General features: G+C 36.1%; 1 pseudogene; it reads right to left on the minus strand.

Moving 5' to 3' along the window:
- Positions 1-15,821: 15,821 nt before the first annotated feature.
- On the minus strand, positions 15,822-22,060 carry LOC123250012 (annotated as a pseudogene).
- Between the last annotated feature and the right edge of the window lie 450 nt (positions 22,061-22,510).

Raw genomic sequence — 22,510 nt, forward strand, 5'->3', positions numbered from 1 at the left:
TATATATATATATATTTGTGTATATATGTATCTAAATTTATATATAATGTACATTGTATTAACATAATTATGTTATATGTATATATAAACAATATTAATATTACTATATGTAATTAATATTATATGATAAGTATATATATGTATATATACAAAATATGTATAACCCATATATGTCAACTCCAGAAGGGAGAAGGAAAGAGCGGAGGCAGACAACAAGAATCTTGTAACCATAGAAAAAACTTAAAAATTAAATTAAATTATATACATATATATTATTTAATTTTTATATTGTATTTTATATATAGTATATGTATATATAATATATAATATATATTATGTGTATATATATACACAAATGTATTATATTTTATATATAAAATACAATACATTTTTTAAAATAGAAATGAGGGGCAGTGGATAAAGCACCAGGCCTGGAGTTGGAAGGTCCTGGGTTCAAATCTATCCTCAGACACTTCCTAGCTATTTGATCCTCTGTGACCCTGGGCAAGTCACTCAACTCCAATTGCCTAGCCCTTACCTCTTTTCTGCCTCAGAACTGATACTTACTTTAATCAATTCTAAAAGAGAAGGTAAGGGTGTTTTTTTTTTTTTAAGTAGAGATGAATTAACATTACCTTTTAGTAAATCAAATAAGAAAATTTAAGGTAACATGATAAATTTTCATTTGAAAATGCTCCTATTTTATATTGTGTATTTAATATTTAATTTATGCTTTTTTTCCTGGAGTTCTAAGTCAACAAACTTATATTGTGTTAAGCTCTAAGGATATAAAGAAATACAAAAATATTTTCCTTGCCCTCAAAAGTTTACATCCTAATGGGGGAGACAACATGTAAATAGACCAGGGGGAGGAACATGGCCTCTGGTTCCCATCCAGCCTTCCAGGCCATTTGCCTAATCTCAGTTGAGACCAATCTATGTGCAAAATTTACGGTCTACTGTGGGTGTCAGACACAACAAACACAAATAAATACGAGATGAGGAATGAAAAGGGCAAAATGAAGCTCCACACAAATGGAGGAAAATGTGGGTCTCAGAAAAGAACTCTAACAAGTAGGCAGAAGTTGGAAAGGAGGTGGAGAAAGTTAGAGAAGACTTCGTGGAGGAGGTAACATCTCAGAAGAGCTTTGAAAGAAGAGTTTCAAAATGAGAGTTCCTGGGAAGGAAGACATGGGGCATAGCTTGTATGAATGTAGAAATTCAGGAGAAAGAATGCTGACTTTGGGAAACAGCTGGTGGTCCATTTTGGCTAGAATATAGTTTTGTATTAATGGGAGCAATATAGATGAAGGCTGGAAAAATAGATTGGAAACAGATTGTGGAAAGCCTTAAACAATAGAACTGAAAAAACTGGATGACGTAATTGCTAAACCTCTGTATGGGATGTTTAAAAGATTATGGATGATTATAGGAGAGATGCTGCAATAATGGAGTTATCCAAGTTTTCTAGAAGTGGAAGAGAACAATCATAAGCAAGTGAGCTTGGTTTGAATTCTATACAGATTTCTAGAAAGGAGTATTAGGTTAGTAAACATCTGGTGGGATTGGGAGGGAACCAATGATCAAGAACAGGTCACATCTCATTTCCCTTTTTGACAAGGTTACCAACCCAGTATGGCCAAAGGAATATTAGCTTTAGATACAGTTGGCTTGGAAGCACTTGCCAAAGTCTCTGATGCTATTTGCGTGGAAAAGATATATATAGGCTGTATGATAATATGATGAGCAAAATTCAAAGCTATGAATGGTTTGGTGTCAACTTGGCACATCTCCAGAAGAGTGCTCTAAAATCTGCTTGGCCCTATACTGTTGAACACTTTTTATCAATGACTTAAGATAAAGGCATTTTGCAGATTAGCTGAATGGCATGCTCATCCAATTTGCAGCTGGCACAAAGTTGAGAGGGATAACTAACACACTAAATAACAAAACCAGAGTCCTAGAATATCTTACTTAATTTAAAAAATGAGAGGGAGTCTCACAAAATAAAATTTAATAGGGATAAATATAAAATCTTATGCTTGAGTTTTAAAAAAATATGAATCATTACCTTCTTTCAGAATTGATACAAAGTATTGCTTCCTAGACAGAAGTGCAGGAAGGTCCAGGAAACTGAGGTTGAGTGGCATGCCAAGGGTCACAAACCTAGAAAGTATCTGAGGCCAGATTTGAACTTCCTCTCTCTCTATCTGCTGAGCCACCTAGCTGTTCCTACACTTGGATTTAGGAAATGGACTACAAATTAAAGCTGGAGATGGCATGGTTAGGAAACAAAATATTTGAAAAAAGATCCAATAAGTTCAGTGGACTGCAAACACATTATGAGAAAATAATATGAAAGAGGAGCCAAAAAATTCATGCAAATTTGGGCCACATGAAGAGACTCATAATTTCTAGTAAAAAGGAACATCATAGTTCCATGGTACAATATTATGATCATAATTCCTCTGCAATACTATGTTCAATTTTCGAATAGGGAAACAATAGACCAGACCTGTGGATTAGTGAGATTGTTTTGGCATCTGTATGACAAATAGATTGGTAAAGAGGATGCCTAGAAGGAAGACCAAATGGAAGGCAGTTTCCATAGTCCAGGAAAAGATAATGAAAATTTAAACTAGAATGGTGGCAGTCTTAAAGGAGAGAAAAGGACGAGTATGAAAGATGATGTGGACGAAAAAATCTATTGGATTTAGTAACTGATTAGGTAAAGAGGGAGATGGGAGAAAGAGAAGAATCAAAGGTTGCTCCCAGGTTAATTAACTTGGGTGATTGGGAAGGTGGTGGTACTATCACTTGAAGGAGAATTTTTTTTTAAGGAAAAATGGATTTACGAGTCGAGTTCTGTTTTTGAAATATTGTTTAAGGTGCTGACTGAAGATTCAGATAGAAATGTCTAGCAGGCACTTGGTGATGTGGTATTGGAATTCAGGAGAAAGATTAGTGAGATAAAAGCTGGCTTTATTGATTTTGGAATCATCTATATAGAGATGATAATTGAAGTCACAGAAGCAAATGAAATCACCAGGAGAAAGAGCATACAGAGAGAATAGAGTGTTGGGTAACTCCCATGTTTAGAGAACAAGGGATAGTTAAAGATTTAGCGATGAATATTGAGAAAGAGGGACCAAATAGGTATGATGAGAATCAGGGAAAAGCACAGTCATGAAAGCCTGAGGAGGGTGGGGTGTTAGTGTCAAAAGATGCAAGAAAGTCAAAGAAGATCTGGACTGAGAAAAGACCTTTATATTCAACAGTTAAAAACACCAGTGCCTGGAATAGCACTTTGCACTTGTACTTAACAACTGAATTGAAGTGAGTCTGGTAATCTTTAAGAGGATCATGATCCAGATTTTAAGGGGTTGAAAAGTAAGTGGTGAGTAAATAAAGGCCGTGGAAATAAATGCTTCTTGGTCTTTTGATAATGAAAGAGAGGAGAGATATAGATCAAGTAACATTTGAGGGTTTATTTTTAAGGATAGAGATCCTCTTCATACTTTTAGGCAATGGGGAGAGAGCTAATAGAAAATGAAAGATTGAAAATGAATAGGAAATGTTGGCAATGTTAAAAATATCAACGGAATTTATTTTTTAAAAAAGAAAATGAATGAGAGAAGAAAGAAAGGATGAATTAGACAAACCCATGGAGATTTGAATGGAAATGAACTCATGTAAAACTTTTCATAAATATATATGTAGAAATGCAGCTGGGGTTCAATAGTGGAAATACTGGACCTAGAGTCAAGAAAACATACATTCAAATCCAGCCTCAGACTTTTCCTAGCTCTGTGACCCTGGACAAGTAACTTAACTTCTCATTACTTGACAGAAGGATCCACTAAATCCACTAGTGAAGGAAAGGACAAATCACTCCAGCATCCAAGTCAAGAAAACCCCATAGATATGATCCATGGGGTCATGAAGAGTCAAACAGGACTGAACAATAACACATACAGCAAGAGCTATTTCCTATGTGTATAGAAGTTGATCTCTGTTCTGACTTCTCCCACTAGGACACATGCTCTTACCCTTTGCATAAGCATGTGAGACTGATCATCATCCTTGTGAGCAGAGAGCTAATGCTTTGAGACTAATTGTGGTACTCTCACAACTTTTCCTGGGTCTTCTAGTGGGTATATGGGAAGCCTCCCCAGGGGCAGTCTTGACAACTACGCACATGGAAATGAGGATTTTCCCTTGTATGAGCCACTTAATACTATAGCACAGGTCCCTAGCTGCCTTTTCTGCTTTGTGTCTCTCTCTGGAATTACTCAGAACTTTGATAGGTCACCTTTGGATTTATCTTGCTCTTTTCCAAGCTTCCACAGCACTTCCTGGACATCTGTAACTATGGCATCTCATGCACATCCCTGCCTCTTCCAGTTTCCCTTTATGTATTGTCTTCGAAGGCACATGAGAAGACAAACTCCTTAAGGGAAGGAACTATCTTGTTTGCTTTTATTTGTATCCCCAGTGCTCAACATAATGTTTGGCACACATACTAAATATTTAGTAAATATTTTCTTTCTTTCTTTCTTTCTTTCTTTCTTTCTTTCTTTCTTTCTTTCTTTCTTTCTTTCTTTCTTTCTTCTAACTGTCTGTCTGTCTGTCTATCTATCTGTCTGGAGAAGGATGTTTCTCGCCTTGATGAACTTGAGTTTGAGGAGTTGTAGAATCAAGGGTGGATTGCCATCCAGAGGTGATTCCAGCAACTGCAGTGTTTCCTCAGGGGAGAAGAGCACCTCTAGTTGATGGATTTTGCAAAGGTAGGGCTAAAGCCCAAGCCTTGTCCTGGCATGCTAGTAGGTCTGGACTTGGGATTTGCACAGGCAGTACATATCGGTAGTGAAAGTGATATCTGTTAGTCAGGCCCAGAAATTGTTTCATGTTTTACATATCTGTTAATGTATACTTGAGTCATTTGTGGCATTTCTTTTGTGGTAGAGAAAAATGAATAGCCTGGCCTGCTAACACATGTCTGAAATCCCTCAGTGGTAAGAGGCTTATGCTGATAGATCACTCAAGTTTGAGAGTTCTGAGCTACAGTAAAGCTAAAACCAACCAAGTGTTCACACCCTGGTACAAATAGGGTAGATCTCTGGGAATGGCTGAGTGAACCAGTCCTGGTTGGAAAAATGAAGCAGGTCAAAACTTCCATACTGATAAGTATTTGGGATTAGGTTTTGTGAGTGGCTGCTGCACTTCCAGCCTGGGAAATGAGGAGGAGAAGGAGGTGAAAGAAGGAAGGAAAAATAGAGAAAAGAAAGGAAAGAAGGGAAAGAGGCAAGAAGTAGAAGGGAAGAGAAATAGCTACCCTGTGCCTAATATCTAATTTGTACATTAAGCATCCTTTTCCAGAAATTACCCTGTTAAACCCTTTTAGGGTAGCCCTTAAAATATAAACCATATTTAAGCTTTGCTTATGATATTTTTTCCTGAAACTCCAAGGGTAATAATGAACCAGGGAATATGAGGAGGTAAAAAGGCTTACTACTTTCTTGCAGAAGTCAGGCTTCTCTGCATCTACTTGAGGCTAGAATTGGACCTTTATTGGAAAGGCTTATCCCCTGGGCTGCCAGTAATATCCTGGAAGTTTGTCCAGGATTCGAAGGACTGATTCCAATTTGCCCCATATACTAAATCCTCTTTTTCAACTCTACACATTTGTGGTTTATTTGAATTTGGTTTCCTTTTTTGCCTAGGTTTCTGGTTTACTGTCAGATGAGTTTGGGTATCCATTTGGAAAGTCTGTGACTTTGCAGGGATATAATGTAGAAAAGTGGGATGTCCTGTGTGTTGCAGTCAGAGAGATGTTGTCTGGACTTCCAGTTAGATTGACTCATGCACTGGAAAGGAACTATCGGTGAAAGGTGCAAGTGTATCTAGCAGTTGAAGAGACTCATGGAAGAAACTTACCCCACAGCAAATTTCAGTTTCTTACCAGAAGGATGAAAATGTGACTTCCAGTCACTTCCCAATCCCCAAGCCCAACTCAGTACTTATTCCCTATTGGGAGAGACCTATATATTCTGAAAGGAGAACATTGATTTATTTCCTTCCCTTTAAAATTTTTTTGGTAATTTTGTTTGCTTTATTTTAGTTCTTTCCAAATTGTTTTGGGTTGGAGCAGGCATTTACAAATGCCAGGCAGATGGTAGCCATGAGAATCTTATAAAATGTTGTTTGCTTATTGAATTCATATAACCCTACATTTGGTGATGATTGTCATTTCCAGAGCCACTAGATCTGGTAGTATTGGAATCTGACAAAAGTTTATTAATTGGGGATAGTCTTTGCTCAATAGACTGCTGGGATTTATTGCCTGGCAATTAGAAGATGATTAAACATTATAGCACATGGACTTTGCTGAGACTATTTAGCACAATGCACTGGGAGAGACATTCAAAAAGACAATGCTGGAGCCTCTCTAGGACTATAGAGAATTATTCAGAAGCGAGACTATGGACAAATTTGCCAAAAAAATTCTGGTTAATTTGCTGAGGTCAGCTTGAGGAGATAATGTGGTAGTGGACAGCCCATGGAAAATGAATGGAAAAGGGCTAATTCTAAGTTCCTTTCTTTTTCTGATAGCTCACAGATATTTTCATATGTACATATATAATTATTTTATATTTACTATATTATACATTACCTATAATTATTTTCTATTAATATTATATTGTTTATTATTTCATAGATATGTATGCATGTGTTTGTGTGTACCCAGCAGCTACTGGTAGGTTACTTAGTCCCAGTGACTTGGGGCAGGGTGTGTCAATAAAGTGGCAACTAAAGAAAGAACAGGAAAGTAATAAATGTTGGAAGTGATGTGGCAAAATAAGGACATTAATGCATTGCTGGTGGTGTTGTGAACTGATCCAACCATTCTGGAGGGCAATTTGGAGCTATGCCCAAAGAAAGCTAAAAGATTGTCTGCCCTTTGATCCAGCCATACCACTGCTGGGTTTATACCCCGAAGAGATAATAAGGAAAAAGACTTGTACAAAAATATTTATAGCTGCACTCTTTGTGGTGGCAAAAAATTGGAAAATGAGGGAATGCCCTTCAATTTGGGAATGGCTGGACAAATTGTGGTATCTGTTGGTGATGGAATACTATTGTGCTAAAAGGAATAATCAACTGGAGGAATTCCATGTGAACTGGAATGACCTCCAGTAATTGATGCAGAGTGAAAGGAGCAGAACCAGGAGAACCATATACACAGAGACGGATACACTGTGGTAAAATCAAATGTAATGGACTTCTCCACTAGCAGCAAAGCAGTGATCCAGGACAGTTCTGAGGGACTTATGAGAAAAAAATACTATCCATATCTAGAGAAAGAACTGTGGGAGCAGAAACACAGAAGAAAAACAACTGCTTGACAACATGGGTCGATGGGGATATGACTCTAAATGATCACTCTAGTGCAAATATCAATAATATGGTAATAGATCTTAATCAATAACTCATGTAAAACTCAGGGAATTGCATGTCGGCTATGGGAGGGGGAATGGGGAAGGGGAGGGAAAGAATATGAATCATATAACCATGGAAAATTTTTCATAATTAATAAAATAAAACATATAATCAATTAAAAAACATAAAAAAGGACAACATTTTTGCTTCTTTATCTTTTTCTTTCTTTTGAGAGTGGTGGTTGAGTCTCTTAGAGTTCTCCTCTGGACAATAAGGAAGAAATAGTATTTTTGTCATTTCACGTCCCCATAGCAATTATAGAGGTGAAATACTCCTGGCAGCAAGAGCATGTGGCCTAAACAAGCCCCTGGCTGCCTCTTCTGCTTTGTATTTCTTTGCCCAAGTGCAGATGATTGATCAGTGATTATGAGAGGTGAACAGTTCCAGCCCTGGCACCCATTTCATTAGATAAGAATCTGGGATTTCTTGGATTCTAATTGATAGGAGGAGATACTTCCTATGAATGTGCTGTTTCTAAGAGGAAGAGATGACCACTGACAAGTCATCTTGGCATCTAAAATCCCCATGCTATGACCCAACTGACCAGAATGCCTGCATCTTGAATAACAATGCAGACAATGAAGGCTAAAATGAAAATCAAATCCATTCAGCAATCCCACAAGTTTTTTCTACATGCTAGAAGAATATAACAGAAATGACAAAGAACTATTTCATCTTTTAAGTATTTGTTAGCACTTTTTTATTAGTCATTTGTGTTTGAAGTATTTCTTTTCTGGTAGAAGAAAACTATAGTTGATATCTGATACCTATCTTGTCCAGAGTACTTTTCTAGAAGGGAATCTGTTAATTCCTTTTGAGCAGATTCTAAATTCTACTCTGTATATTATTTAAGAGATTTTTTTACCCAGGACTTGAAGATGAGGGCATAAGTCTGATCCCTTCTCTTTGGGATCAGAATCTCTTCCTAAGAACCAACTTGGTAAGCTAGTCCAGAGCTAGAGTCCTTGGTTGGAAAGGGAGCTCCTGGAATCACAGGAATATCTATTTGCATGTATAAACTACTTATAATGAGATTTCATTTTGAACTGGCTAGTTGAGACATTAGAAACTGAATTAGAAGGGTGAACTCATTCCAACTAGATTGTGGTCCCCCTAGGTGAATGGCCAAATTACCAGCTAATTGTTTTAATCTGATTATAGTTGCCTGTTTTATCCTTCAGTCTCTAAATCATGCATTATTTGTTTAAACAGTTCATATTAGCTCAAAGATGTAAATCTGTCACACACTATTTGCTGAAAGTGGTAAGAGTGGCATTTTCAGTCACAGTCATGGAAACTCTGGAACATGAGAGAACATAAGTTTATGCCAAATGAGAAGTAACAGAGGGAGAACAATAACACATCTTACTATGGAAAAAAGAGAGCTGACAAAATCTGAAGAAGTGGTGAGAAAGTCTTTTCTTCAGCATATTGACAATGCATGCTGAGAAACCAGCTATTTACAGAGATTAACAAAATTCTTCATAATTAATAAATAATGATGCCACTGTTTTAATAAGATAAGCACTAACCTCCAAATATGTCACTGGGAGAAAAAAGACAGTAAAAGCAAAGTATCTTCAGATGCAATAGGCTGATCACATAGCTGTCTTGAAGTCAGTTGTTTGAAAACATTTTTCCTTGAGGGAATTTAGGCAGAAAAACCTCGGAGTCCTTTGAAACTTGAGTTTCTTTAGGAAGTGAATCTAGAAACAAACCAGCAAGCCATAGTACTTGTGAAATTTTTAAACTACCAAAGGCATGAAGAATATTTTCACAGGTATATTACCCCTTCAAGATTTATGTGCTAAAAGTATTTTTTTCATTCAAAAACATTTTATTTTCCCAAGTACATGTAATAATAACTTTCAACATATGCTTTCTAAAATTCTAAGATCCAAACTGTCTCTCTCCCTTCCCTCCTCCCACTAGGAGATGGTAAGAAATTTGATCTAGGCCATACATGTATTATCATGCAAAGCACACTTTCATATTATCAAGGGTATTTTTAATAGTTCCAACTCACATTTATATACCCCTTTAAGATCAGCAGAAGATTCCTTCTTAGCATCCTAGTGAAGTAACTAGTGTGAGCATATTTATCTCCATTTTATAGATGCTGAAGATTAGACCCAGATAGTCATACCACTCAAGGTGGTACTCAAGGTCACACCGCTATTAAAAGGAAGATCCAGGATTTGAACCAAGGTCTGCTGACTAAGTTCAGTATTTTTGCTCAATGTCCTACTCCTTCCTTCAAACAGGAGCTAGATTTGGTCATTTGCCAAGTCCTATGAATTCTACCTCATCCCTTCCATTGTACAAACAGTGACACCAAATAGGTTTAGGATCTTATCATTTCACACCCAGGCAAATGTAATAGACTGCTAACTGTTTTTCTAGCCTTGAGTCTTTTCCTCTATTCCAATTTTTTTTATCATAGCTGCCAAATTAATCTTTTAAATCTAGAATTCTAACTTTGACATTCCCCTGTTCATAGTCTTTTGGTAAGGTTGTATGCAAGCTGAGCTTTACTTCGTCACCTCAAAACAGCTAGAAATGTAACAATAATTAATAATAATTTATGAAGTTCCCACCATGTATCAGGCACTGCACTTGAACCTGGGACTATAAAGACAAAGTAAACCATCTCTCTTCTCAAGGGACTTATATTAGATTGAGGAAAACAACAATTATACATATATGCAAGCAGCATTTTACTAAGTGCTTATAGGCTACTAAATGCTTGGTATTTTTAAATGCCTGATATAGCTTTTAATAATTAGGAAAGAATGAAATTTAGAATTAAAATCCTAGAGGCATTATCATTGATTGAAAGTAAATATAACGCCGCCAACTGGGTAGCACAATGGCTAGAGTGCCAGGTCTAGAGCCTGGAGGCCCTGGGTTCAAATGTAGTCTCAGATACTTCCTAGCTGTGTAACCCTGGGCTAGTCACTTAACTCAACTTGCCTGGTCCTTACAGCTCTTCTGCTTTAGTATATTTAGAATCACTTCTAAGAAATAAGGGGTTTTTAACAAAAAGTAAATACAATGTTGTTACTTGAGAGAATGAGAAGATGCTAGTGGCGGGGGAGGGGGACAGGGAGGCTAGAAACGTCTTCTATAAAGGAAAAAGAAACTCTTAAAATAAAAATCCTAAAGGAAAAAAGTTCAGCCAAAAGCCTAAGTAAATAAATAGGTAAAGAAAAAATTTCTAATGCAATTAAGAAGCATTATAGGGCAAGAGAATAAATGCCAGGAAATTTATCAGAAGAAGAAACTGATTCTTAAGTATTTTCTACTAGAACAAAAATGAGCTGAATAGCCACAAGTAATCTTTAAATGGATGGAAGATCTAATAAAATATTTGGAAAAAATAGATAAAAAATTAGAGACCAGTGAAAAACATGAAAGGAAAATCTTTAGAATCAAATTAGAATTGAAGCTGAAAAAGTTCTCTAAATTAGTAAACACTAGAAAACAGAGTGGATATGATAACTCAAAAATTCAATTACATAATATAAAAAATTAGAGTAAAAACAGAGTATTTGGAAGAGCAGATGAGATAGTTAAAATAAAACTGACTGACCTAGAAAGAAAAGTTAAGAGAAATAAATTTAGAATTTTTAAATTCTAAAGACCCAAGCTCTTGATGAAATAATTCATTATTTGACAAAAAATTCTGGGAAAAATAGAAAACAGTATGGCAGAAATTAGGCATACACTAATATCTCACACAAATGATGAAGAAAGAGGAAGAACCTGTGAATCCAAAAATATCAGAAAACAACTGTCAAAAATTGTTTCTATGTGTAACTGAAAAAAAATAAATAAATTTTTAAAAAAGAATTGTTGGGTTCAAAGTGTCATAGGAAAAAATTTTCTGGAGCCAAAGGATAAAGTCCAGGTTTTTAAGTGACCTAAGATATCATCAGCCTTAAGCTCCAGGTTTAATTCATATAGAAATGTGATTGAGAAGCTCCAGAACTTTTAAGTTAAAGAGAAAATATTTCAAGTGACCAAGGGGTTAAAAAAATATTATATATAATCAAAAAGACAACTCATAACAAAAAGGGAAAGGAAAGAAAGAAAGAAAGGTTTTGCTTAAGGAAAGTCTTTTCTCCTTCAAAGACTCCATATGGCCCCATCCCCTCCACAGATCTTTGGCCTTCCTGTCAGAGAGGTTTCAGTAACTGGAGTGAAGGAATCTGGCTCAGGCCTGCATCTGTACTGTTACTGTCCCTTGGAGAGGGGTGTCCCATAATACATATATACCTAATGCAAGAAATGTCTGTATGCAGAATAGCAAATGGAACAAATGTCTGTGCAAATGTGAGCATAATTTGACAAAGAGAAAAATGAAAATAGAAGAGAATTTGTGACTCTAAACATTCTTTTTGAGAAAACTAGAATGAGCAGCATATTTTAAAAACAATAGGAGCAGTCAACAAATTTAACTGAGGTAAACAAGTGGGAATAGTTCAAAGGGGTGAGATAATTATATACTGATTTCAAGTCTTACCTTGTCAAAGAGTCACTGAATGAACAAGAAGAAAAAGTTTAAAATGACAGAGGGGATGTTGAGGAGATTTGAGATAAACTGGTAAAAATAGGAAGCTCTTAGTGGATAGTCTAAATTTTCTCAGTAAAGTGTGAAGTCAGGTCATTTGCTGGGAGCAAAAGTATTCATAGTTTGAGAAGTAGAAGAGAAGGTTCGAAATAGATGCTTTAGGACATGTGAAAAAGAGATGAGCTGGGAAGAGAAAAAATTGCAACACAGGACTAAGACATATAAAGTTAAGAAGTAAGATTATAAAAGAAATGTCTAAACAAATCGAACCTCAATACTATTTTTTGAAAAAAAGTCTTACTTTGATGGACATATAAAGAAAGAACAGAACAAGGAAGAAATGAATCTAGGGGGCTAATGGTTGTAAGGATGGGATTTGTGCAAGGGGGATGGGATGAAAAGATCAAGAAGAAGGCAGTTGGTGACAGTGACTGACAGTTGAGAGAGGAGAGAATTCTGGGAAATTCTCTGGAGGAGGAAGGAAGAGAGGGCTTCTGGTGGAGGATTGGGAGGAGAGAGGAGGAGGACATCCCAGTTTGGATCCAGTCCTGAAGATGTTTCTTTGGACATTGAAACCCTCATTCCCTAGTCAAAGATTCCTTCCCATCTCACTCATCAAGACTTCAATCATTGAATAAGCTAAGTGTTTGGACTCCATTTTGGGAGCAATCTCTTAGTCTCCTTCACCCATTACCCAACCTTGCTAAGAGACCTCCTTTTAGTCAAAACTTACAATTATAGAAAGGGATAGAAACAGAATAATAGAAATAGAATCAGAAGGAGAAATGGGGGTAGAAGAAGCTTAGGAGTGGGAACCCCAAAAGTTCCCACCTGAGTGACAGACCCCATAGAAATAGAGAAGAGGGCACCCCAAAATCCCTCTGCACTTCACTCCTTTCCCCAACCCCTGAATTGTGAATAATAAAAGCCATTCATTAGTCATATAGCATTCCAGAGTGCCTAAAAGACAAGAAGGGAGAGGGGAACCACAGCTTGGTATGGCTGCCTCTATTTTGGAGCCAGACAACCAGCTGTAAAGTTGACTGGCCTTAGGGGAGGCTTGTGTGAACCCCACCCTCATTCAGAATCAGATTGGGGTACCCCATACCTCGTGTTATATGGAAGCCTTGCCCCCCAACTCCTGAGGGGCAACACGACCATCCAGGTCACCCAGTTTTGGGGTGACACCCCCTTGAAGTCTCCTAGTGTATATTCGGCATGAGGGGAGAGCTGGAAGAGAGATTCACCTCATCGACCTCTCTCTTTTCCTTCTATCAAACATTGGGTACCTGGCTCTCATAATTGTTACATGATTTAGGGTAGATAAAAATATCAGGAAAAGAAAAAGATAACAGAATTTAAGTTACAATCCAGAGACCCAAATGTCCCATTCTGGGAAGATAGCAAGGATTTTTTCTGATCAAAATACAACTATAAAGAAATTACAGAACAAACTGAGGTTTATGAAAGTAATAGATTATTGTCATGCCATAACAAATTAGGGAAAAAATATTTCCAAGACTCTTAAGCAATATGAACTGACACAGTTAAAAGAGCAGAACCAGAATAATTTATACAAAGGCAACAATGCTGCTAAAAATATTTTTTTGAAAGACTTAAGAACTACAATCAATGCAATGATCAACAATGTCTCCAGAGGATTGTTTTTACCTAGTTATTCTTAATTTTTACAAATCTTTTTTGTTTTTCTCTTGATTAATTGAAGGGGTAAGGGCATAAAGGGGAAGACCACAATAATACCAAAAAAAAGTGGACTTTGAAACAATTGTTGAAATGTAAAAAGTTTAGAAGCAAGTGAAGTTAGACAATGTTGAAAATAATGTATAGAGCTTATTATATGCTTTTATAAAGAAAACAAGTGAGTTGATGTGTAAAATTATGATTCAAATTAAATCTATTTTTGTGTTCTCTTTGAATGGAATTGTACTTTTTTGGTATTTAAGTTGAAAATTATCTAAAAAATTCCTAAGGCAGAAATATTATCCAGATGAGTGGAAAGCAATGATCTTGGTTCTTTTCTTTATATTTTATTCTGAGTCAGTCATTTGCATGACTGAGTGTCAGAATATATAATAGAAAAATAAAGAAAGAGAAGAAATAAACACTTACATTGGAAAAGGGTACCATAAATAATTTTTACTCAAGAAAATAAACTGGTAAGGAAGAAGTGGCAAAGGAAGATTCTGAATGATACTAAAGGTAGAAAAATTAGGGTAGATAGACAGATAGATGATTGATGGATAAATAGATAAATGAAGAGAATAGTAATTTAAGTAAACTCAAGTAACTTGTGATAAGGCAGAAAAATGCAATAGAGAAGGCAGAGATCTCTCACAGAGATTATAACTGCTATCCAGATATCCACAGAAACTGTTCAAATGCCATTGGGAAAGTCTGCCTCCATAACTCAGTCTTTATGTACCTTTCCCTGGAACATGTCACAGTGTTCTAGAGAAAGGGTGGGAGTTTTGTAAGTGAGACATTTCCTACAACTGGATGTCATGAAGAGGGTAGGAACTTCAGATTCATTGTTTCCACAATATGTACCCCAATGAGTTGACTCATATGCCACATTTGAAAAGCACTAGTTTAGACAATCAATATGTTTCATCTACTTGATTTTTCTTATGAGAAAGATCAGATCACTCTTTTGAGTGGTTTCAGATCACATTTAGGAGTCTTTTTAGTGTTGCAGGCTTAATATAAATAGCATGTCATCTACAAGCATGAACATCTGAGAAGGCATCACCATCTGTAAAGAATCCTTCTTTATCTTGAATTCTGTATTGCATTCTTCCAACATAGGAATTTCTGTACCATGAGAAATGTTCAATATTGGTTTAACTTTACTTCTAGCCATACCTGGGACAGTTTTTCCACATTTCCTGTGACTTAAGTGCTTAAGTAGAGAGAGGCTTATCTCCTGTCATATATCTATCTACATGAGGCTATTGGAGGATTTTGAGAGAACCAGTTGCAAGATGCAGGTGCAAACTTCTGCCTTTCAGGGTTGTTTTTAGACAAGGAATGGTCTCATTAATAAATAATAAAACAGTATCAGTGATAACTGTGCACATATTAAGTTCTATTACTGAACGTCAATGAGCTTCTAGATTCAATGTTGTGCATATAAACTACATTATTAATGCAAATACATATATGTTAATATTCTTCATTTTTATCCACAAATGTCAAGTTGAAATACTATCTATAAAATATCATGGACAGAGCAATCTCTTTGTAACATTCAATATTCATTTAGGTAGTTAAAATCAACTGAATATTAATTGAAGCAGGAAACATTCCAAATTCAATATGTTATAGGTATCTAATTCTTCACAGGCTATGTGATCTGACTTATAAAATATTAAAATCTCATTTTTTTAAAGGACATTTATTTATATATATGGTTGTTCAACTTGAAAATTATAGTTTGACCATCCACAAATCCTCACAATACAAGATGATTTTTGCCTTCTAAAATTAAATAGGAGCAATATAATTGGTTCTCTCTCTCTCTCTCTCTCAATCAACACAATGATAGTGATGTATTATCATCTCCCCAGATTATGGCTTGCAGGGATAGTTCTGAAGTAAGAAACCATAATTCATTATAAAAGTCAGATTCCATCAATGCCAGTTCTAAAAAAGATACCAATTAGGTTTTTCTAGGCATTCACACAGAACATGATTTTCCAGTGGAATTTATATTATTTTATTTGTACAATTATTTTCCTCTAGTAGAAAAATAATGTTTGAACAGGACAATTTGTGGCATAGTAATATCAGCAATGGCAAATTCCTGTCTAATAACAAGTCTCAACATCTTCAATGCCTTAGGAACATTTGGTCTTGTTCACTCTTCAATGAAAATTATCATTTATAAATAAATGCTCTGTTCTCCTCTACTGTGGCTGGTGATTTCATTTGCAATGAGGCATTATTATTTAGATAATCTCAAATTTCTTCTAGTTTAACAGACAAAGAAATTATATCTTGAGGTAGCTGAGTGCAAGCTGGACAATTCTCTTTTCTTTCTGCTTCAAATGTGTGTGTATGTGTGCGTGCAGCCCATCTACATCAGTGAATAGAAAGTAACTATTAAAAGGAATATATTCATTTGTTACTATTTTGAATTTTTCAGTGTGGTGCACTCAGCTGTAAAGACAGCATTTGTGGAAGTCACAGTCGGATGAGTCTTTCTAACTCCCTTTCAGTTTGTCTATATATAACAACTCTAATGTTAAATAGTGATGCTCTCCCTAGAGAGTTTTGGAAAATCCACTGAATATGATCAGGATCATCTCCATACAATGTAGCCTTCTCTCCAAAAAATTGTATCTTGGGCCATTACAATATTCTTACATAGTCAGTAAAATGTTTTGGTAGCCTGGGCAAAGATGGAATGATATACAGATAAAAAATAATTTGAGGTGGATAGAGTAAACAGTAAGCTCAATACAAGCTATCATTTCAGGGAGAATTACCCTTTAGAATTTCATATTTCTCCATCTATCAAAATAACAATAGAGTTTAGCTTTAATAAGCTATCTTTGTACTTTAGAAGTGTTATCAAAAGCCATTTATCCACCTCCTAAAATGATGATGTCTAGACCATATGCAATGATATGAAATTATCTATACAAAGTTTCATCAAAATTAAGAATCTTGTTGAAATGCAGAACTACAGAGAAATTGGGGATTTTGTCATTTAGAAATTCTATAGCACCTTAGGCATTAGGTTTTCCAACATCTTTAAACCTAAATAAAAATTACCTATTTTGGCTGAAAATATCTATCACATAAATTTATCCAAAATCAGAGCATGAACCACCTCAGCAACCCTTCCTGCCTTTGCATGTTTTTGTGACAGGACAGAAGAGCACAGAGCAAAGGAAGCAGGACTAATACAAATATTTAAATGACTAAGGAGACCCTTGAAGCCTTTAACATGCCAAAGAAGCCAGATACTTAACAACATGTTGTTGACTTCCAGAGCATACAATATTAGAAACTGATAAGAATGAATTCCTCTTGGTTAGTTCATTACTTTGTTTCAGCAGCAAACAATTTCAAGACACATAGGATGTATGTAAACACAATTACAAGATAAATTTACATAAATGAAGTTACATTTTACACAAATAATAGAAGAGAGATTCAATGTGCATGTCTGGGCACCAACATATGAAAAACAGCTATATACAACTATGGAATTACTGTTATACTTATCAAATAAAAAAAGAGATTACTAAAGACATGCAAAATCAAGTATATAAAGGGTTATAATAAAAATACATGCTAAAAGTCATTGCATATAAATTTTTCTAAAACTAGCGATTAAAAATAGAAAATAGCATAGTAGAACAAACTAGGAAAGTAAGACATAGAAGTAAACAAATATAATAATAACATGTTTAATAAGCCTTAGAACATAAATTATGGGAACAAAATATAAAAAAATCACTGCATAAACAAATGAAAAGTGAATGGGAAATTATAGTGTCATTCACAATTCCAGATGAAGGAAATTTCATAAAGAGGCAAAAAACAGAGGTGAGCCTAAAAGTCAAAAGAGACAATCTCTGTGATATGGAAGTAAAATCATTTCAGTTAGAATCAGGAGTAAGTTACAGGCTATGAAAAATAATTTTGCATTAAATGTAGTAGGCACAATCTTCTAACCATAAAGAGGATAAGATAAAGAGGAGGATAAAAAAGAGGAAGAGGAGGAGAAGAAGAAGAAGAAGAAGAAGAAGAAGAAGAAGAAGAAGAAGAAGAAGAAGAAGAAGAAAAAGAAGAAGAAGAAAAAGCTATTGCAAAAGCCTAGTGAAGAAATAATGAGAGTCTGAGCAAGGATAATGGTTATACAAATAAACAGAAAAGGATGGTTATAAGAGATGTAGTAGAAAAGAGATTTGGCAACTAATAGGATATGTGAGTAGAGAGAGAGTGAGTTGTAAAAGAAGATACAGAGGTTTAAAACTTAGGTGACTGGAATAATGGTGTTGCTCTGAAGAGAAATAGAGACTATTTAGTAGACAGGTGTTTTTGGAGGGAAAGATGACGCTGAGTTTGAGATATTTCAAGGACATACATTTCAAAATGTCTAATGATTTCTAATGTGTGATTGCAGTTCAGGCGAGCAACTAAGCTATATATCAAAGTATCGGTATGGAAATTGAGAGGAACAACCTCCTATTCAAAAGAATCTTGAACTACCATTAATGTGGCAAAGGCTATTTTATTTCACCCGCAGGAGATTGGGTATTTATGAACCAGTGTTACAGCCAGCAAGCAAGTACAAGGAATGGAAGTACACAGGCTCCCTTTTATCCTAGTCTCTAATACAAATCAGTCCCTTGGCCAGTTGCTAGAGATTTACAATCTAGTCAAGAGAGCCAGCTAATCAGAAAGTGCAATTTACAACGCCTCATTACCCCAATCATTCACAAAAATTTTGACCAATCAAAGTGAAAGCAACTTCACCTGTTAGCCTCTTAACGGACTAACTTATCATGTGTTCCTAGACATCCTGTTGATGTGGATGTGGAGAAATGGGGCTTAAACTGAGAATATGAAATAACTTATTTTTTTAATCCCATTACATGAGCTAATGAGAGAAGTCCACCGTCTTGTCAGGATCTGTTTCTCATAAAAGTGATACTTAAATTTATGTTAATGAGTGAGCACAGAAAGAAAAAGAAAGCAAGCCTAGGAAAGAGACTGAGCTCACAACTATACCAAAACATTTCACCCATATGTGAGATATGAGGAATGATCCAGAAAATGAGACTAGAGTAGCCAGAAAGGTAAAAAAAGAACCAAGACCCAGTCGTGTCAGAAAAATCCAGAGAAGAGATATTATTCTGAGGAACAATGGTGTGCTGTGCCCAATGCTGCAAAGATGTCAAAAAGGGTAAAAATCAAGGGGAAAAACCATCCAATTTGGCAATTAAGAGTTTTTGGTAATTTTGGAAAGAGTACTTTCAGTTGAGAAATGAGGTGAGAAACCAGATTACATAGAGCTGAGAAGAGAGGAAATAGAGGCAAGAAATTTAGGTAATTTAAAAAAAATGTTGTTTTAAATTTCTGAGTTAAGATTGGCCCCAGAATAGAAGCAAGGCTTTCCCCCTCCACTCCACTGACCTTTATAAAGTGTCAAAGGTCAAAGGTTAACAGTCAGCAATCTTTTTGGCTGTGAGAGCCATAAACATCTATGGAAGGAGGAGGATGGAGGCGGAAGGCACTGGAATATGGGGTGGGGGCTGAAGGTCCCCCTGGGGCACATCCTGGGGCTCTGCCTGGACTGGCCAGTTGGGAGGTGGAGCCAGATATGACTTGTGAGCCATACGTTGCCAATCCCTGCTCTAGGTTCTCAGGGGGCAGGGGAGAGGGCTGGCTGAGGACACCACAGATTTACTCTTAAGAACAGTGAGACTTGGGACCCCAGGAGGCTGAGGAATGTGGACCTTGGGCACAGATACAGGGCAGGGCTGCACACAGTAGACTCTGCTACGGAAGTTAAAAAATAGTCTCAAGGCAAAAAACTCTCTGGGGCTCAATACAAAGACTTGGCTACCCTCCTCACTCAGACTTCTGTGGGGCAATCTCTAGGTTCTCAGGGGCTATCTGAGGACACCACAGACTTACCCATAAGAGCAGCAAGACATGAGACCCAAGGAGACTGAGGAACACCAACACTGGGCAAAGAGATAGAGCAGAGAGGGGCAGCACACCACAGACACGGTGGAGACTTGAAAAATAGCCTCAGGGCAAAAACTGATCCATAGCTCAATACACAGAGAGCCTGCCCTCCTCACTCAGACTTCTGGCTGGGAAGGGAAGAAAAAAAAAAACAAAGCAATGCCCACCAACACCAAAGAAATACAATCTACAAACACCAAAAAGAATAAGAGAAAGGCATTGGCCATGGATTATTTTTATGGAGAAAAAAATACAGACTACAAAGGATTCAGCAGAGGACAACAAGCAAGCAAAAACATCCAAACTTTCCCCCAAAATGGAAATTGGTCACAAGCTCTCTAAGAAATCAGGCTGAAATTTGAGAACCAGGTTAAAAAGATAGGAGAAACTTGGAAAGAAACGTGGGAAATACTTCAAAAAGAAAATAACAGTTTAAAAAACAGAATTTCCCACTTGGAAAAAGAAGCCCAGAAATCAAATGAAATGATAAGCAAATTGAAGACCAGAAATGACCTGCTGATAGCCATGAGAAGCAGGATAGACCAAACTGAAAAGGAAAATCAAAAAATCATAGCTGAAAACCAGACTTTTAAAACTATAATTGGGGAAGTAGAAGCTAATGATCTCACAAGATAGCAAGAATTAATAAAACAAAGTCAAAAGAATGACAAAATGGAAGGAAATATGAAATATCTCACTGAGAAAATGACTGATCTGGAAAATCGATCTAGAAGAGACAATTTGAGAATCATTGGTCTACCTGAAAACCCAGAAATAAACAAAAACCTTGACATCATACTAAAAGAAATTATCCAAGAAAATTTCCCTGATGTTCTTCAAAAAGAGGGCAAAATAGACATTGTAAGAATCCATAGAAGACCTTCTACATTAAATATTCAAAAGACAACCCTCAGGAATGTAATTGCCAAGTTCAAGAGCTTCCAAACTAAGAAGAAAATATTACAAGAAGAAAGAAAGAGACAATTCAGATATCAAGGAGCACTAATCAGGATTATACAGGATCTGGCAGCCTCTTCACTAAAGGACTGCAAGGCTTGCCATATGATATTCAGAAAGGCAAGAGAATTGGGTCTACAACCAAGGATCACCTACCCATCAAAACTAACTATATACTGCCAGGGGAAAAGCATGAGCATTCAACAAAATAGAAGATTTCCAAATATTTGTAAAGAAAAGACCAGAACTAAATAGAAAATTTGATATCCAAATACAAAAATCAAGAGAAACTTGAAAAGCTAAATAAGAAAAAGAGGGGGAATTTTTTTTCTTAATTTTATTTTTTTCTTTAAGGGTTTCAATGAGGTCAAATTGTTTATATTCCTATATGAAAACTGTTATTTGTAATCTCAAAGATTGTATTCACTATTATAACAATTAGAAAAATTATTTATAGGCAAAGGTACTAAGTGATTTCAGATGATATGCAAAAAAAAGAAAAGGGGGGAGGGAAAGAAGATGGCATCAAGAGAAACTTGAAGGAATAAGAAAAATAGGATAATCTATACCACACGAAGAGTGCATGGGAGGGGGAGGGGAAGAATAATATTATAAGAAGGAGAGGAAGAGAGTGCTAATAGGTAATACTCAAACCTTACTCTCAGTGGAATCATTTATGAAGGGGAAGAGCATCTAGATCCTTTGGGGTATCGAATTCTATCTTACCCTACAGGGAAGTTGAGAGGGGAAAACCAATGGTGGGGGAGTGGGGTGGGGAGTACAAAAAGGGAGGAAAAGAGATGGGGGAGGGAATTTAATAGACCCTAAAATAAGAGGGGAATAAAAAGGAAGGGGGTGGAAAGAGAAGTAAAATAATGGTGGGGATTAGGGGGACTGATTAAAAGCAAACCACTGGTATAGAAGTAAATTGTGAAAGATGAAAGGCCTAGGAGAGGAAATCAAAATGTTGAGGAATACACAAGTGGTAATCATAACTCTGAATGTGAATGGGATGAACTCTCCCATAAAACAGAAGCAGATACCAGAGTGGATTAGAAACCAATATCCTACCATATGTTGTCTGCAAGAAATACACATGAGGTAGGTAGACACATACAGGGTAAAGGTAAAAGGTTGGAACAAAATCTATAGGGCATCAACTGAAAAAAAGAAAGCGGGAATTGCAATTATGATATCTGACAAAGCCAAAGTAAAAATAGATCTAGATAAAAGAGATGGGGAAGGTAATTACATCCTGATAAAAGGTAGTATAGACGATGAGGAAATACAAGTACTCGACATGTATGCATTAAATGGTATAGCATCCAAATTTCTAAAGGAGAAACTAGTGGAATTTAAGGAGGAAATAGATAGTAAAACTATACTAGGGGGCAGCTGGATAGCTCAGTGGAGTGAGAATCAGGCCTAGAGACAGGAGGTCCTAGGTTCAAATCTGGCCTCAGCCACTTCCTAGCTGTGTGACCCTGGGCAAGTCACTTGACCCCCATTGCCACTCTTCTGCCTTGGAGCCAATACACAGTATTGACTCCAAGATGGAAGGTAAGGGTTTAAAAAAACTATACTAATGGGAGACCTGAGTATTCCTCTATCAGATCTAGATAAATCAAACCAAAAAATAAATAAAAAAGAGATAAGAAATATGAATGATATCTTAGAAAAATTAGAGTTACTAAATATGTGGAGAAAAATAAATAGGAACAAAAAGGAATATACATTCTTTTCAGCAGTACA

Source organism: Gracilinanus agilis, chromosome 5 (genome assembly GCF_016433145.1).
Source record: "Gracilinanus agilis isolate LMUSP501 chromosome 5, AgileGrace, whole genome shotgun sequence".
In the NCBI taxonomy this organism is placed as follows: Eukaryota; Metazoa; Chordata; class Mammalia; order Didelphimorphia; family Didelphidae; genus Gracilinanus; species Gracilinanus agilis.